This window comes from Cynoglossus semilaevis, chromosome 9 (genome assembly GCF_000523025.1).
Source record: "Cynoglossus semilaevis isolate Cse_v1.0 chromosome 9, Cse_v1.0, whole genome shotgun sequence".
NCBI classification, from domain to species: Eukaryota; Metazoa; Chordata; class Actinopteri; order Pleuronectiformes; family Cynoglossidae; genus Cynoglossus; species Cynoglossus semilaevis.
The window spans coordinates 11,271,863-11,283,477 of record NC_024315.1 but is presented as its reverse complement, the minus strand read 5'-3'; the positions used below and the strand labels follow the sequence as shown (position 1 = coordinate 11,283,477).

Here is an 11,615-nt window from a genome sequence, read left to right as displayed (position 1 = left end):
ACACACACTGACACACACACGTACATCAGGCTGCAGAATCATGGAGGATAGTGTTACATGACCTGCAGCCCGGAGGCTAATCAGATTAAGGAGATTACTGCCTCCAAACGACTAAAGTAGTCATTAGCAACACACACACACTCTCTCTCTCTCTCTCTCTCTCTCTCTCTCTCTCTTTTAAATCATCTTCTCCGACATGTTTCCGTCATTTTTCTAGATTAGCCTCTCCTTTTATCTCTCCTCTACCCTCCTCTTTTACACCTTCTCACCTCCTCATCCCGCCATGCCACCCCTCCCCTCTCTGTTTTTCTCTCCATGTACAGTATACGGGTGGAACCGTACCTTTGTTGAACCGCCTCATCTCAAATATATGAAGTTTTCTACAGACCTCTTCCATCCAGTTTGATCTGTTTGTGAACATGATGTTCCTAAATTTATTTATTTATTTATTTATTTTTTTTTTTTGCTGCTCTCATCCTGCCTGCTTCTGGTTTTTGCTGTTAATCTTTCCAAAGAATTATCTTTTAAATACCTGACCGTTTGTGTGGTAAATAAAATGTCATCATCATCAGTGTTAAAATGTAGGCCACAATCTCCCATAATACTCCCTGACTTGATAAAAATAACAAGAGGAGGCAAAAATTACAGGACCTAAAACAAAGCCTTGGGGAACGCCACAGAGTCTTTATGATCAGGGAAAAAAAAAAAAAAACTTTATAGTTAAAAAAAGCTAAAGGACTTTAAGTTTAACTACGTTCTGCATCATTAGGACCAGGATCTGGACCTGAGAAGGTCAGCGTTTGTACCAGCAGGGTCCTCGAGAGAACATGTACACACTCACACACACACACACACACAAACACAAACACAATGCAATATCAATGATGAATGCCTAAATGATCTGTAAAGACCTGGAGCCTTAAATCATGTTTGTGTGTGTGTGTTGTACCCTGGAGGAACGCACGCACGCACACACACACACGCAGAGCAGAGCAGAGGTAAATAATTTTTGTTCAACTAAATTTGGCCTCTCCTGTGAAAACACTGACCTCTGTAAAAACATTGGTGTCATAAAACCTTCACTTTGTTGAAATAAACAGACCTGGATTTTTTTATTTTTTTTTGCAACAAACTACTGACCAATTTTTAAATTTTTTTTGCAACAAACTACTGACCAATCACTTCACCTTGTTTTGTTTTGTTTTTAAACCACAAAGGTGGAGGGCTTTAAACACCAAGAATAAATAATCCTCAGTGCGGACTACGGTGGAGGTGGAGTCAACGCGGAAATAAATGTCAGGGCTAATGTGTCGCAGAGAAGCTACGGCTAAAGAAATACTCAGCTGAAGAAGCTCACCAATGACAGAGACATGGCCTCTGGGCCAAAGCTCCACTAACCTGTCATCCTAATCTCTAATCCTGTATAGTTGTCTGACATGCAACAAACACCTTTAAAATCACCTGAGGAAAGACAGACGAATCAGACGCGGATGTCGAGTGAGCTACAGTAGCTCAGAGCAAGTAGCGAGGACAATCTGAAGGTCACGCTTCTGTCCTGAACCCCTGCTGTATTTATTGATAGTTGATGCATTTTAATTAATTTTATTTTTTATTTTTTGTCCATCATGTTACATGATCTTGGTTGCTTTTTCAATATTTTTCATCTTGACTTGGGTTAACCCGTGCGTGTGTGACATTGTGTTACTGCGTGTGTGTGTGTAAAGGAGTGCTGGCCATGTGTATTTAAATGAACTCTCCAGGGCAGTGGCTGGTGTCTTTGTTTAGTGACTTGTCATAAAAATCACACACACACTCACAGATAAGAGACTGTTTTTAGTGTCCTCCTGGTGTTTGGTCTTATTAGGCTGCACGCTGCAGTGTTCTTCCCTGGACAGGACAATATATACTCATACACACAGGCGTGTGTATACACACACACACACACACACACGTCTGGGAACAGTGGCGACGTGTGGCTGTCAGCAGTTCTGACTCTGTCTCTGTGATGATGTAAAGGCCTCAGCAGATCTGTGACATTTAACTGCTTCACTGTTGGTTCCACGCTGAGGCGGAGGACTACGAAAAAAAAACAAAAAACACCAGAAGCTGCTTCATTTTTCTTCTTTTCTAATTATTTTATTTCTAAATAAGTTAAAGCCAACTCTTCGTGACAGATAAATACATGAATCTATTCTGCAGCGGGTGTTTCAGAGGAGCAGGAGGTTCCATGTGGAAGACTCTGTGGGCGGAGCTTACATTGGAATTTCTATTTTTTTTAACAGAAGGTTTATATTAAAAACTAAAAACTAGAGGTTGTTGTTCTGATTTTAAGAATCTGTTTCAATTACATCTTAAAAAGAGACTTTTAAACAAACAGAGAACAGAAGAAATGCAGTATAGGAAGCAAAGGATTGTGGGTAAATGAATAAATCACTACAAAAACTCATGGTCGTGCAACCTTTCTTTAGTTTAACATTTCACAGATTCACGTCCGAATTAACAGTTAGTTTGTTTGGGAAAATAAATATTTTAAAATAAACTTTTTTTTTTTTTCATGAAACCATGATAAAGAGGTGTGTCAACACAGAATAGTTTCTGACAGACGGCACTAATCACTGGTGAGAAATGATGTCTGGATCAGGTCGAAGCTGACGTTGACCTGTGGTGAGTCTTTGTTCTTCAAATTGTTTTTATGTTGAAGGAGGAAAAATGCTAGTTTGAATCTAATGTTCATTTCTGCTCAAATTTGAACCAAAACTTTTAAACAATGAAGTCACAAGAAGTTAGTCAACTACTGCTCTTTATTGTATCTTTGAGCTCAAATCTCTGTGAGAAACTTCAGTTTCCTGTTGTGTGTTGTTGGTTGCTAATGTTAGCTTCAAGGTCGGTCAATAATGTGAGATCAGGTGAACGCCTAACGAGCATCATTACAGCCTTAAGCTGCTGTAGGTGAGTGGTTTTTAAGTCTTCAAGAGCTTTAAATATTAAAACCACTACGTTGGTGTCCCACAGGAAACACAGCTGAGAGAGACAGTCAGTTCCTCCTGCTGTTGCTTCTTCTTCTTCTGCACATTTAAATGTCATAGTTTCTGGACGGCCTATTTAATTTGGCTAATTTTGACCTAAAAGTCAGCTTTTTTGTTGCTTTTTTTTTGAGTTTATTTTTGCAAAATAAGATCATCATAATCATTATCCTCATAATCACAGAATAAGATTATCATAATCATTATCCTCATAATCACAGACCCCTAACATCTTTCTCTCACCCCTTAGGCTGTCTAATGTGCTCCTCCCACGCCCTCACCTCCCTGAATAAATACCTGATGACCCACCACTGACGACTATTGTCACCTCCTCAGATCTTATGTAAATATCACGTTTACTTTACATATGCACTGTAAATAGCATCAACGTATATTTTATATTTAACTTCAAATTTAATTTTTTATGTTGTATCTGTCTTTTAACTTTATTTATAGTCCAATAATCATACTGTTTTAATTTGTGTAATTTTAATACACGTGGATGTGTTTACAGGGTGTCCCATATATTTCCATACATAGGAAATATATGGGACACCCTATATTTCCCATATACTGTGTGTGCGTGTGTGTGTATATGTATATGTGTGTATATATATATATATGTGTTTGTATATAAATATATGTGTGTATATGTGTGTGTATATATATATGTGTGTATATATGTATATACACAGTATATGTGTGTATATATGTATATATGTATATATATATGTGTATGTATATATATACATATGGAAATATATGGGACATACAGTATATACATACATACAGTACATGTGGATTAAGTTTGAACAGTATGATTATTAGAATATAGAATTGAATACATAGATTCAAGGACCAGACTAGTTTTTGGTACACGTGTGGAACCGTATCTTTCCAGTGTGTCGAGGGTAACCATGGTAATGCAGAGCGGAGTAAAGTCCTACTTCCCCCAGAAGACAATTGTGACGAGACCCAATCGCTGTTCACTCGAGTCATTCAGTCGCTTCCAGCAATTTTACATTAATTAGCAGTTAGCACCGACGCCTCGGAATGGTGAATGGAAGAGATCTATTTCAGTTCTGCCGTTCGAGAACACTAGAACTACGGTTTTCTTAGTAAGCTCCAGCAGCAGCACTGAAGGAAGGAAGTTGAACAGGGCGAGGGAGACATAGCGTCTTTGTTAAACTGTGAGCTCACTTGAAAAACTAATGTGAGTTCGACCAGAGAAATTCAAAACAAAAACAGCTGTGTTTATTCTGATCCCTTACTGTAGTTTGACAAAAATGTAAACACACATACATGCCCACACTGACAAACACACAATCACTCACACACACTCTTACGAACGGTTCATCTTGGCCTCACTGTCCATCTCCACAGTTTCCCTCGACAGCCATTCATTCTGTACAGAGATGATTACTGCTGCTGTCAGCTGTGTCGAGTCCGCCGTCATCATCAATCACAAAATTGTGAAGGTACATCACTTCTTCTTCACACTTTTAAACACTTGAGTTTCATCTTCAGCACTTTGTTGAGTGTCTGAGGAGGAGGAGGAGGAGAGGGGAGGAGATGGATGTGAGGAAGAGGCGGAGAAGAAGTGCACATTGGAACCGACCCAAACCTCTGTCAGAACCAAAACTTTTTCTTTTCTGTCACATTGATCTGATCAGACACTTAATCAGTAAAAAGGTCAAGAAGTCAATTGATTATGGCTCGTTTCATTTGAGTGAAGTTAGTGGGTAAAGACTACTACCATTTTAGAGTAAGGTTTGTGGGTTTGATTCCTCACTTGACTCATCCTGTGTCTTCCTGGTACTGTTACATTTGTTGTACCAAGTGCTAGTCCCCCCGGTCCCATTACTGTTGCCTCTTCCAGTACTGGAACGATAATGTTGTCTGTTTGTGAAACTGACAGTTCCAGTTCTCCCGAACATCAGTTCCTTATCTTTATTTCTCAGTGCTGAAAAGCATCTGTTGTGAAGAGGCTACATCGGTTCAGATAAATGTTCCAGGTTCCTCCAAAACCCCGGGTTGTAACAGGTCCTGAGTGTGACAGATGGAGTGGAACCAGAGGGGGGGCAGCTCCTCAGCTCCTCTCGTTTCCTCCTCCTGTAAGTGACTCAGACAGATCTGCTGCTCCTCTCTGCTCTGGTACTGATGAGCTCTGTGAGCCCTGAAGGACTGATCATCAGAGCTGCACTGGTACTAATGAAATTCACAACAGACCACAGGCATTCTTTGAAACGTGCACACACATACGCACACAGTAATGATTATATGTGGGTGTGATACGGTTCCGGTACCGATGGTGACGGTATAAAAAAAAGGCCTTGGGACTTTTCTCTGTAGTTTCATTAAAAGAGACAGAAAAATCATCTTTTAATCAGAAAAGTAAAAAATGTGAAAAAGTTCCATCGCTTATGATTGTACAGTATGTGTGTGTGTGTGTGTGAGAGAGAGAGAGAGAGAGAGAGAGAGAGAATGTAAATGTGCTGTAATAATCACCAGGTCCATTAACATTTTAATGGCATGTAATATAAATAATAACAATACAGTGAGTGGAATGGATTGTGAAGATGTATTTAAAGGATCGCTTTAATCACTGATAATAGGATCAGGAACAAGAGACGGTACCACAGACAGAGACAGAGTACTGGGGACATTATAACGTAACTTTTAGTCAGTCGGTCCTGACGTCTGTCCTTTTTTGGAAAGACTGTAGAACTGAGGGTGAGAGAAAACCCAGGCTGGTAAATCCACTTCTCAGTGGTCATGTTCTGATGACACCTGGGTGAAAATGGACCTGGGTCTCCTGCGGTGTCCACCAGATCTGATGACGACGACGACGATGATGAGAATGAGAATACGGCGCCCCCCCTCCGTTTCACCTGTGGCTCTAATTTTCAGCTCCAACAGCAGAGTAAATGACAGAGCGGAGGAGAAACCCGCGGAGCTAATGTCTCTTCCTGACCTTTGGTGCCGCTCAAAACTCCTGCTGATGGTCTGAAGATCATTTAAAGACCATCAGAGGGGGAAAAGTGACAGTCGTTTCAGAGCAGGTCACTCTGTGTCTGAGTGTGTTTGTCACAGTGGCTGTTGGAGAACAGCAGACCTGTTCTAATGTTCTGGTCCAGTCCAGGTTAGACGCTCACCTCCATTAGAGTCAAATTGAGTTTCTTTATGACGTTCGTCCACAGGGAGGCGCACTACGTCAGTGTGGACGCATCCGCTCTGTATGAGCTAATGGGCTGTAGCCTACAGTCCGTGCCAGGGGTCACTGACACGGTGCCCACCAGCACTTGTCGCCCACAAAGAATGTTCGAAACTAGTCTGGAACCCTGGAGGTTCATCTTAATATCCTGTTTAAGATGCAGTTTTTAAATCCTTTTGTACTCCATCCTTTGATGGTGGCTGTTTTTATTATTTTGCCTTTGATTGGTACACCTTCTCTACCTCATTATTTGATGGATGTTCCTTTGATCCACCATCCTTTAATGGGTGCTCATTTAATGCCAACCCTTTGATGGGTGTTTATTTTATACCCATCCTTTAATGGGTGCTCATTTTATGCCCACCGTTTGATGGATTCCTTTGTACCCCATCCTTTATGGATGCTTCTTTTATGCCCATCCATTGATAGATGCTCCTTGTATGCCTCATCTTTTGGTTTATGCTCCTTTGATGCCCCAACCTTCGATGGGTGCTCCTTTCATGCTTCATTCTTTGATGTTGGTGCTCCTTTGATGTACCCCTTTTATACCCGATTCTGTATAGATGCTCCTTTTATGCTTCGTTCTTTGGTGTTTGCCCCTTTGATGCGACATGCTCTGATGGATGTTCTTTTGATGCCCGATCCTTTGATGGATGCTCCTTTGATGCCCGATCCTTTGATGGATGCTCCTTCTTCTCTTTTCAATACCTTCATAAAATACATACAAAATAAATTTTAAAAAGTGGACATTTTTACTTTGTGCCAGAATAGAAATTAAAATATTAACTTTTGAAAATAATATTTTTGGCTTTTAGTCAATTGATTAGTTTATCATCATATTCTAGTTATTGTTGTTATATCAGGTTATGATTTTTCACATAATAACAGCACAATGATAACAGATATTTACATCAGGAAATTCACTTATTCATTTATTTATTTCCACTAAATTTTACTACTTTAAATTTTACTGCTCATTTATTGCCCTATAATTTTACTCACCTTTTTCTGTTTAATTTTTCTCCTCCAGTTTCTGATATTACAATATCTATATATAATAATTACAGTTAGATTGAAATTTATGAAAGTTTAAGTTTTTATTTAAATTTGTTTAAATAAAAAAAAAACTGTTTAAATAAAAACTTTTAAAAATAATATTCAGCTTTTTGCCAGTTGATATCTAACAATTCAAACACAGGTCTTACGGATTGAAGATAATGGTGTAGTGGGGACAAGACAAAGTCTGTTTCTTTTTGTGCTTTAAGAATCTTTAATGTTTCAATTTCATTTGCCTATTTTAAAGAGATTTGATTAGTGTAATAAAGGCTGATTCTGCCAGTGTCGGTAGATGGCGCAAAAGGGCTACTGTCAGCGAAGCAGTCACGTACAGTTTCAGAACACGAATTTTTACACACTGACAAGCAGCAGCAGTTGATGTTATGTCAGTCTAATGTTACCTCTCTCTCTCTCTCTCTCCCTCCCTCTCTCTCCCTGTGTGTGTGTGTGTGTGTGTGTGATAGAGCGCGTGTTCCTGAATTGTAGTGTTTTAACTCAAACGCTCACTTATCTCTTGTCATCTGTCTCTCTCACACACACACACACACACACACATACATAATATTACTATTTCCTCTCTAAGTTCATCCATTATTGTGTTCTTTGTATAGTCTTTCACCTGCAGAGCGTTCTTTATTTTCTGATTGTCTTTTTTTTCTAAGCATCACAATTGTTTTCTTGCTAATTTACTTTTCTTTTTAACTTTTTTTTATTATAACACTGAAAGATTTCTTCAATCTGCTGGGTAGTTTCCACAAAGTTTTCATTTTTATATAAAGTTTTTTAAAGTTTTAAAGTTTTTTTTTATATTGATTTTCCCAAAAAAAGAAAAAAAAAATCACTGCATTTGGCTCAACAAAGTACAACGATGATGTCACATGTAACTCCTTTTATGTGACATACCATTTGAGTGATTTTTAAAAATTAAAAAAAATCTTTATCACTAATTTTTAAATAAAAATCCTTCAGGATTTTCTTTTGATTTTTCTTTCTTTTGTTTATTGTGTTAACCTGACAAAAACACATTTTTTTTAAATTTGGGTAAAAATATTTTATATTTTTTATAAGTTGTTTTCATTTTTTCTTTTCAAATGTAAACTAACTTTTTTCTTCAAAAAACATTTAGATTTCTTTTAAACTTTTAAACTTTTAAACTAAAGCATTATTGCCATAAAGTAGAAATGCTATGGACATTTCTAAACAGTTTTTGGTGAATTTTTAGCTTCTGTGTGTTGTTATTGCAGTATATTATTATGTAGATTTTACTGTTTTTTTTCTGTAGTATTTTTAACCATCATATTTGTTTAGTGTGTACAATTCTAGTTGGTTTTATATAGTAGTTTTAGCCATGTAGATTTAAATGAGCAGAGTTAGAAAACACTGTTAACATCCTAATGTTAATAGTGAGGAATCAATAATATAGAACTGTTTTCCTTGTGAAAAAGAACAATTACCTTGTATTAAAGTTCCAGGTGCTGGAGGAAAAACAGTTCCAACAACTTTGTGATTACAGTGGTGCAGTAAGTCAGGGTCAGTGCAGATTACAGTACTTACCAGACTGACAGTGGATGTAAAAATACAGCTGACAATCAAATCAGCTCGGAAAACACTCCGACTCCTGGACTTTATTACTGGGTTTGAAGGCAGAGAGTGAGGCTTAAAAGGAGAGAAGTTCTGGTGATTAGAGTGGACTAAGACTCCACAGGGTTTCAATGGACTCCATTTATATATATATCTCAGATTGTTGTTTCATATATATATCTCAGATTGTTGTTTTAACGCCATTTATATATGCGTTTATATTTACATCAGATTGTTGTTTTAACCAATGCCACCTCACCAGGAGCTTCATCAGCACTAAAATGTTCTGGCCTCATCAGTAGTCAGCTGAAAAAAAAAAAAAGTTCTCTGTGAAAGATGTTTTTATTGTTACTGCAAACAAACAACAGAGATGTGTTTTTCTCCGAACTAAAATCTAAAAGGGGTTTTAGCGCATAAAATAATCTGTGATAATAGTTATTATTATTATTATTATTATTATTAATACTATGCAAACACTGTGACAATTTGAATGCCTCACTGTGGTTAAAATGGCTATTTGTCTAATTCCTGCACACACTAATCACACACTGACTACCTCTGCTGGATACTTGTGTGTGTTTTTGTGCAGGTCCTGAGAGGAGACTGTGATTGATGTCAATACAAACACGTTTGGCGTCCAGCTCCTGCTTCGCAGCAGAAAATAAAAGGTAAGATGTTATTGTTACAGCTTTACCTGAATTGACAGTGAAGACTCGAACGAAGTTCAACCAGAAATGATCCTCTAATATCATTCTTTGATTTGTCTCTGGTCGGCCCACACATTTTAAAATGAGATGGATAAATGCTAAAGCTAAGGCTGAGCTAAATGTTAACTTATCGCACGAATATGACCAAAAGAACAGGAAGGCAGAAAGGAGTAAATGTTCAATAAAATTAAAACAAAATGTAGTCAGTAAAATAAAAGTGAATAAAAAAACTAATAAATATATTTTTAACATTTATTTAGAGTAAATAAATTAAAATATAGCATTTTAAATACATAAAAATACATAAAAATATTAAATAATAAATATAAGAAAAGTATCAACCAGTGAACTGAGTTTGCAGACTCCAAACTTCCAACTCCAACCACCAGGACGTTAATTCTTCTCCAGGATTTCGACTAAGCTGTTGAGAAGCTGCAGGACCGTCAGCATCAACCTCTGCTGCTAATGAAGAGATGATTAAAGATCAGAACTTTCTCTAATTACACCTTCAGCTCAGCGACTGCAGCAATCAGTCAGAGTTAGCGCAATTTTATTTTGTTTTTCTCACCGCACAAATTTTTACTCAGTTTTCTTTTTTTTTTCTTATTTTTTGAAAGTTATTTCATCCAAAAAAGAAGAATGGCTGTGATTACAGCTGGAAGTCATCATCAGGCTACACACACACACACACACACACACACACACAGTGACTTTTTTTAATCTTTAAAGGGATCTCTATTATATACGGAAATACATATATATCATTGTCAAATAAAAAACTATAATCAGAAATTAAAAAAGTTGTGAAATATTCCAGAAGCAATTATTTAGTATAGAGCAAAAAAGATGGCATTTAGGAAGAACAAAGAGTTTTATTTTAAATGTGAATCATTATGAAAGCAATCCCAGAAATATTATCAGAAAAGAATCTATTAAAAAACTGAATATATTTAAATAAATATTTATTTTAAATAATATAAAGGGAAGCTAAATTTTGGGATTTTTAGTATCATTAAAATAACCTGATGAAAATTATTCTGTGCAGGTAAAAACAAATAAAAAAGTGAAACTCAACATGTAGAAATGAATAATAAAAAAAATAAAAGGCTGTGATTATTACAGTTTTTATTTTGTGAACATTGGGTAAATGTCTATTAGATACAGTTAAACTTAGATTTTTGTATATATTTATGCACATTGGTTTAAAAATAGTTATACTATCTGATATTATAGTTGCATTATTTATTCTTGCAGTTTAATTTGGTATAACATAACATCAATTCTTTTATGAAACAAAGTACAGATAAATGTGACAGAAGACATTGTTTGTGTTTTAAATAAAATATAAATATTAATAATAATAACATAATTATGCAGACATTTTTCAGGTCACCTTTGTAGGAAAGATTCACTTTGGAGTTGGGGTTTGAACTAGAGCCCAGTTAGGGTTAGTATTAAAACTAACTGTGTTATGGTCGAGGTTAGGGCTCAGGGAACACATTTTCTTTCTATTTGAAGTCCACACCACTTGTGAAAACTAAAAGTAGACGTCAACAGAAAAGGGATCATTCATTTTTACTGTCTTGACCATTTTTTTATGATGTTGATGTTTCTTATTCAACCTTTTCACATTGTTCCATCAAGACTGACTGATCGTCAGATAAATCCGGTGTGTTTAAAGATACGGTTTTGTTATCATTACGTTTTCCGCCACGTTCTCCCCCATGCTCCCTGTGATTGTTTTCCCATAATCCTGCAGTAGAACCTTATCCCATGGACACATTTAGGCCTGTGATTGTGTGAAGAACCTTAGAACCCTGACTCAGTGATGTTTTCCTTAAATCTTCTCCTCCGTGTTCTCCTTCATGAAGGAAGGAAAGTGAACTCCTTGTCATTGTGACACAACCAAATGTGACCTCTGCTTTTAACCCATCACCAAAGTGAAGAGTGGGCAGCAGGGGGGAGCAGTGTGTGGGGACGGAGCCTTCCGGACCCAAGTCGGCTTCCTTAACCACTAATCAAACACTGCCCCAG

General features: G+C 37.0%; 1 long non-coding RNA gene across 1 annotated transcript in view; it reads left to right on the top strand.

Moving 5' to 3' along the window:
- The first annotated feature begins 2,214 nt into the window (after positions 1-2,214).
- Positions 2,215-11,615, top strand: part of LOC107989034 (uncharacterized) — a 48,426-nt gene continuing 39,025 nt past the window's right edge. Inside the window, exons 1-2 of the long non-coding RNA XR_001760530.2 lie at positions 2,215-2,664; positions 9,464-9,542. This is a non-coding gene — a long non-coding RNA (uncharacterized LOC107989034). The remainder of the gene's footprint in view (positions 2,665-9,463; positions 9,543-11,615) is intronic.